The sequence below is a fragment of the Cebus imitator genome, unplaced genomic scaffold (assembly GCF_001604975.1).
Source record: "Cebus imitator isolate Cc_AM_T3 unplaced genomic scaffold, Cebus_imitator-1.0 Scaffold32, whole genome shotgun sequence".
In the NCBI taxonomy this organism is placed as follows: Eukaryota; Metazoa; Chordata; class Mammalia; order Primates; family Cebidae; genus Cebus; species Cebus imitator.
Window position 1 is genome coordinate 270,524 of NW_016107347.1, and position 6,560 is coordinate 277,083.

At 46.9% G+C, this 6,560-nt stretch overlaps 1 pseudogene; it reads right to left on the minus strand.

Annotated features, from left to right (window-relative positions):
• LOC108301102 overlaps positions 1–2,676 on the minus strand; it is a 4,401-nt pseudogene extending 1,725 nt beyond the window's left edge.
• Positions 2,677–6,560: the final 3,884 nt, after the last annotated feature.

Consider the following 6,560-nt stretch of genomic DNA (forward strand, 5'->3'; position numbering starts at 1 on the left):
TATTTTTAGTAGAGACAGGGTTTCACCACATTGGCCAGGCTGGTCTCGAACTCCTGACCTCAGGTGATCCACCCACCCCAGCCTCCCAAAGTGCTCGGATTACAAGTGTGAGCAACCATGCCTGTCTCTCTCTCTCTCTTCCTCTCTCTCTTTAACTTTTTGTAGAGACCGTGTTTCACCATGTTGCCCAGGCTAGTCTCAAACTCCCAGACTCATGTCATCTGCCAACTTATGCCTTCCAAAGTGCTGCAATTCCCAGCCAGAGATTGTGTATAGAAGCCAGAAATAGCAGTTTTGCAGGTGTGTATGGAACCTGGGCTGTTTGGCCATCTCTGTAAAACATGACACCAGTCCCTGACTTGCAGGGTGTCCTGTGTCCTCCAGCAGACAGATCCACACCAAAGGGCACAGATCTTGTGACCACCCACAGTGGAAGCACAAGTGAAGGGACTCAGGGTGCAAAAGAAAGAGACCGAATCTCCTGGAAATAAACAGGAGGCTGCGGAAGAGAAGGCTGGAGTGGGTTGGTGTCACTCAGGGGTTTGTGTAACTCAGGTGGAGCTGCAAGGCTCCTGGCTGGCCAAGCAGCGTGAGCAGGAATATGGAGGCTGCATGAGGGCCCCACAGAGCCACCGTGAAAGAGCTCAGATGTCTGGGTGTGCACAGGGAATTATGGCCTTAGTCCATTATCTGTAGGAATGACGATTCTTTCCCTGGATGTGTGAAGGCTCTGGATCAGGGTGAATGACTGCCTAGACCTCTGGGAAATTTAACTTTGTTCTGTCAGGGGACGCTGTCTACCCTAGATTTTATGTCCCCCAGGAGACTAACAATGAGGATGGATGTGGTTTACTGGAGCTGTGGTCTTGGTCTTCAGAATCAGGTCAACTCTGGTGGGGAACTCAAGGCCAATCCTGAGCTGTTCTGGCATCATCCTATCCCCAGCAACCTCTCTCTCCCCTGCAACTCCCAGCTTTGCATCTCCCAACCTTGGCCTGCAAAATCCTCCCCCTTCACTGTGTCCCTGCTGCCTGAGCCCAGATACCAATTCTCAGTGGGGCTCAGAGCCCCAGCTTTTTCAGAAATGAGCTGGGACTGATGTGGTTATGAGGTCATGGTGAGGAAAAGGAGACCAAGCCCATAAGGAAAGCATCTTGCAAAATAGCTGCCAAATAGGAGAACCTCATCCCTCCCACCAGTTACATGGAACTATTTACACTCAGAAGATGTTCACTGATGTTTACTAAGCTTAGGGTGTAACAGCTCAGAACCCAGGATTGCCAATCTCTGTTTCAAAAGATAAGGAATAGCCTCAGATTCTTATGAGCTGAAGAGATTATAGGAATGCATACACAGTTAAACCCTGATAGATATATCTGTGATCTGTAGATAATTATTATTCATGACATATGCAGCCACACCCGGAAGTATTCAGTAGGTGTTCAGGTATTTTATAGAAGACAAAATGTATATTGGGCAAAAAAAGATCACATGGAAATAAACCAAAAGAAATTCGTTTTCACTATAAAAATGCTTTAATAATATTGTCTGTACAGCATGGGACGCAGACAGGGAAAACAGCAAGTGCACACGCAGAGGCACAGGCCAGAAGGCAGGCTGGGAGTGAATAAAGAGTTCACACTGCTTCCCTGCTTTCTCCGGTGACTGGAGGCTGTAGGCCACCTCCTCCTCGAACTCGCTCTCCTCCTCTGCTGTGGCATCCTGGTACTGTTGTTATTCAAACACCAGGTCATTCATGTTGCTCTTGGCCTTGGTGAACTCCATCTAGTCCAGGCCCTCGCCCATATAGCAGTGCAGGAAGGTCTTGTGCGGAAACGTGGCTGTGAACTGCCCCGAAATGCACTAGAACAGCTCCTGGATGGCCCTGCTGTTGCCAATGAAGGTGGCAGACATTTTTAGCCCTCCGGGCGGGATGTCACAGACAGCCGTTTTCTCATTGTTGGGGATCCACTCGACAAAGTAGCTGCGGTTCTCGTTTTGGACATTAAGCTTTTGCGTCCACCTCCTTCATGGCCATGTGGCCCCTGGACAAGATGGCCACCATCAGGTAGTGGCCATGGAGGGGGTCGCAGGCTCTCATCATGTTCTTGGCACCCAACATCTGCTGGGTGAGCTTGGACACTGTCAGGGCCCAGGACAGCTGGCTTACCTGGCTGGTCAGCAGGGCAAAGCTGGGCATGAAAACGTGCCGGTGGGGGAATGGGACCATATTCATGGCCAGCTTCTGCAGGTCAGAATTGAGCTGGCCTGGGAAGCATAGGCAGGTAGTGACCCCACTCATGGTGGCGGACACCAGGTGGTTCGGGTCACCGTGTTTAGCTTTAGCGTTCTGAAGCAGATGTCATAGAGAGCTTCATTTTCGATAATTAGGTCTCATCTGTGTTTCCTATGAGCTGATAGATGGAGAGGGTGGTATTGTAGGGCTCCACCACCGTGTCTGACACCTTGGGTGAGGGCACCACAGTGAATGTGTTCATGATCCTGTCTGGGTACTCCTCCCGGATCTTATTGATGAGGAGGGAACCCATCCCAGACCCAGTCCCCCCACCCAGGGGGGCCTGGCCACTTTGCTGCTTTATTTTGTGTTTTTAAATATACTTCTGGATTCAATATGCTGTTTCTTAATTTTATGTTCAGATACCTTTGTGTTAGCTACTATATACCTAACAATGTTTTCTTTTATTTATTTAAAATGTTTAGATTAATAGAGGGCCGGGCGAGGTGGCTCATGCCTGTAATCCCAACAGTTTGGGAGGCCAAGACAGGTTGATCACGAGGTCAGGAGTTCGAGACCAACCTGACCAACATGGTGAAACCACATCTCTACCAAAAATACAAAAATTGGCTGGGTGTGGCGGCACACACCTGTAATCCCAGCTACTCAGGGGGCTGAGACAGGAGAATTGCTTCAACTGGGGAGGTGGAGGTTGCAGTGAGCCAAGATTGCGCCTTCTGAGGTGTTGGGGTCAAATATAAACACTCTCTGCCTCCTCCTACACTCTGTTGGGCCTCACAGGTGGGTTAGGAAAGACTGTTTCAAGAGTGGGTGTGTCAAGCATGGATGAAAGGAAAGGGAAGATAAAGGAAAAGTTGAACAAATTAAATCCTAGGTTAGTTTAGAGTTAGTCTGAGTTCTGTGAAATCAGTTCAGGTTTCAGTAAGCAGTAACCCTCTTGACAAAAAACAAAAAGAGACAAAGGAAAGCAATCATTCTGAATCCTGATGTTTGATGATAAAGCACAACTATTTGCTTTTACCCCTTCCGTGAAGAAATGGAACACTTTGGGAAGACATCCCAAGAGATTCAGGAAGAAGAAGGCAAGGTAAGTGCTGTGGTTTGAACGCCTCCTCCAAAATTCATGTTGAAATTTGCCGTTGTGATGGCATTAAGGGGTGAGACCTGGCCGGGTAAGTGGCTCATGTCTGTAATTCCAGCACTTTGGAAGGTCGAGGTGGGTGGATCACCTGAGGTCAGGAATTCAAGAACAGCTGGCCAATATGGTGAAACCCTATCTCTGCTAAAAACACAAAAAATAGCCAGGCATGGTCTCAGGCACCTGTAATCCCAGCTACTTGGGTGGCTGAGGCAGCAAAATCACTTGAATCCAGGAGGTGGAGTTTGCAGTTAGCCGAGATCGCTCCATTGCACTCCAGCCTGGGCAACAAGAGTAAAACTCTGTCTAAAAGAAAAGAAAAGAAAAGAAAAGAAAAGAAAAGAAAAGAAAAGAAAAGAAAAGAAGAGTTAGGGTCTTTAAGAGCTGATATGGTTATGAGGCCTCTGCCCTCATGAATGAAGGTTGGATGATCCAGGGAGTGGGCTTCAGATAAAAGGGCAAGTTCAGTTTCCATCCCCTCTTGTGTCCTGTGCACACTTGCCCCTCTGCTATGGTATGGCACTGCAAGAAGGCTCTCACAATTTGTGGCCCCTTGATCTTAGACTCCTCAGCCTCCAGAACTGTGAGCCAAATAAACTTCTATTCTTTTTTCTCTTTTCTTTTTTTTTTTTGGGCGAAGTCTCACTCTGTCACTCAGGCTGGAGGGCAGTGGCGGGATCTTGGCTCACTGCAACCTCCGCCTCCTGGCTTCAAGCAGTTCTCCTGCCTCAGACTCCTGAGTAGCTCGGCTTACAGGTATACTCCAGCACACCGAGCTAGTTATTGTATTTTTAATAGAGATGGGGTTTCACCGTGTTGGTCAGGCTTTCTCGAACTTCTGACCTCGTGGTCCGCCCACTTCGGCCTCCCAAAGTGCTGGTATTACAGGCATGAGCCACTGCTCTTGGCCTTACACTTTTATTCTTTATAAATCGCCCAGTGTGTGGGATCTGTTATAACGGGAGAAAACAAAAAGGAGTTTAGATGTTTTCCTCTTGTTTAATAAAGATGACCTGAGTCACATGTAGAAGACATTCTTCCTTCTCAGGATCCTACAACTGCCCTATAGCCAGTAGAAAAAAGGAGACACCCAAGATTTTTGTTCTCCCCTTTATTCAGGCTCCACTGAAGGACCTTCAGAGGGGTTGGGGTCAAATGTAAACACTCTCTGGCTCCTCCTATGTTCTGTTGGGCCTCACAAGTGGGTTAGGAAAGAGTGTTCCAAGAGTGGGTATGTCAAGCCGCAGAAGCATGTCCTGGCCACACACGGTGGCTGAAGCCTGTAATCCCTGCACTCTGGGAGGCTGAGATGGGCGGATCAGCTGAGTTCAGGAGTTCAAGACCAGCCTGGTCAACATGGTGAAACCCCATCTTTACTAAGATACAAATATTAGCCAGTCATGGTAGCGTGCACGTGGAATCCCAGCTTGGGAAGCTGACACAAGGAGACTCATTTGAACCCAGGAGATGGAGGTTGCAGTGAGATGAGATCATATCACTCTACACCACTCCAGCATGGGCAACAGAGTGAGACTCCATCTCACAAAAAAAAAGGAGGCCAGGCATGGTGGCTTGGCCAGGTGTGGTGGCTCACTCCTGTAATCCCAGAACTTTGGGAGGCAGAGGTGGGTGGATTGCTTGAACTAAGGAGTTCAAGACCAGCCTGGGAAAGCAACATGGTGAAGCTTCATCTCTGCAAAAAAGACAAAAATTAGCTGGGCTTGGTGGCATGTGACTGTAGTCCCTTCTACTTGGGAGGCTGAGGTGGGATGATAGGTTGAGATTGGGAGGCAGAGATTGCAGTGAGGTGAGATTGCCCCACTGCACTCCAGCCTGGGTGAGAGAAAGCATGTCTCAAAAAAAAAAAAAAATACAGAAGAGAGAGTTCAGAAACAAACCCAAGAATATAAAGGGGAGTGCTTTGGGGTGTGGGATATTCTATATCTTGACTGTGGTGCTAGTGTCACAATTACATACATTTGACAAAAACTCATTGTACACTTCAAATGGGTATATACTATTCTATGAAAATTATGCTGTAATAAATTGTTTTTCACTTTTAAAAAAGACCTCTTAAAAAGCGAAAATAGTAGTAGGAAATGATTTACTTTCCTAAACCCATGACATATCACATAGAGAAAATTAGGTTCAGAAAGTAAAAATTAGCTCAGCATGAGAAAATGAAAAAATCTGCCCTGCCATTCATCTGGCGGGAGTTTATAAGTCAGTGTTATTCATGATACCATTCTGCATTGTGAATATTTTGATGTGTTTGATCACATTGCCTTTTTTTTTTTTGTTTGTGTGTGTGTTTGTTTTTGAGACCTAGTCTGGCTCGGTTGCCCAGGCTAGAGTACAATATTGCAATCTTGGATCACTGCAACCTCTGCCTCTCGAGTAAATGGGAATACAGGTGCCTGACACCATGCCTGGCTAATGATTTTATTTTTAGTAGAGATAGGGTTTCACCATGTTGGTCAGGCTGGTCTCGAATTCCTGACCTCAAGCAATCCACCTGTCTGGACTAACAAAAATCTCATGCTGAGATTACAGACATGAGCCACTGCACCTGGCTCATACTGCTTTTTCGGTGAATAGTGTTCCTTTTTTTTAAATCAACTTAGTCATCTTTTTCAGATTTTCTTTATGAAATGACTTGTATAAAGTGGCTCAAGCTTGTAATTCTAGTACTTTGGGAGGTGGATCATTGGAGGTTAGGAGTTTGAGACTAGCCTGGCTAACACGGTGAAACCCTGCCTCTATTAAAAATACAAAAAAACCAGGAGTGGTGGTGCATGCCTGTAATCCCAGCTACTCCAGAGGCTGAGGCAGGAGAACTGTTTGAACCTGGGAGGCAGAGGTTGCAGTGAGCCCAGATCATGCCACTGCACTCCAGCCTGAGTGACAGAGCAAGACTTCATTTTAGGTTTCAGGTGTTAAAAAAAAAAAAAAAGGAATTTTTTTTTTTTTTTGAAATGGACTCTCCCTTTGTCACCAGGCTGGAGTATCGTGACCAGATCTCAGCTCACTGAAACCTCTGCCTCCTGGGTTCAAGCAATTCTCCTGCCTCAGCCTCCTGAGTAGCTGGGATTACAGGCGCATGTTACCCAACCGGGTAATTTTGTGTGTTTTTAGTAGAGATGGGGTTTCACCATTTTAGCCAGG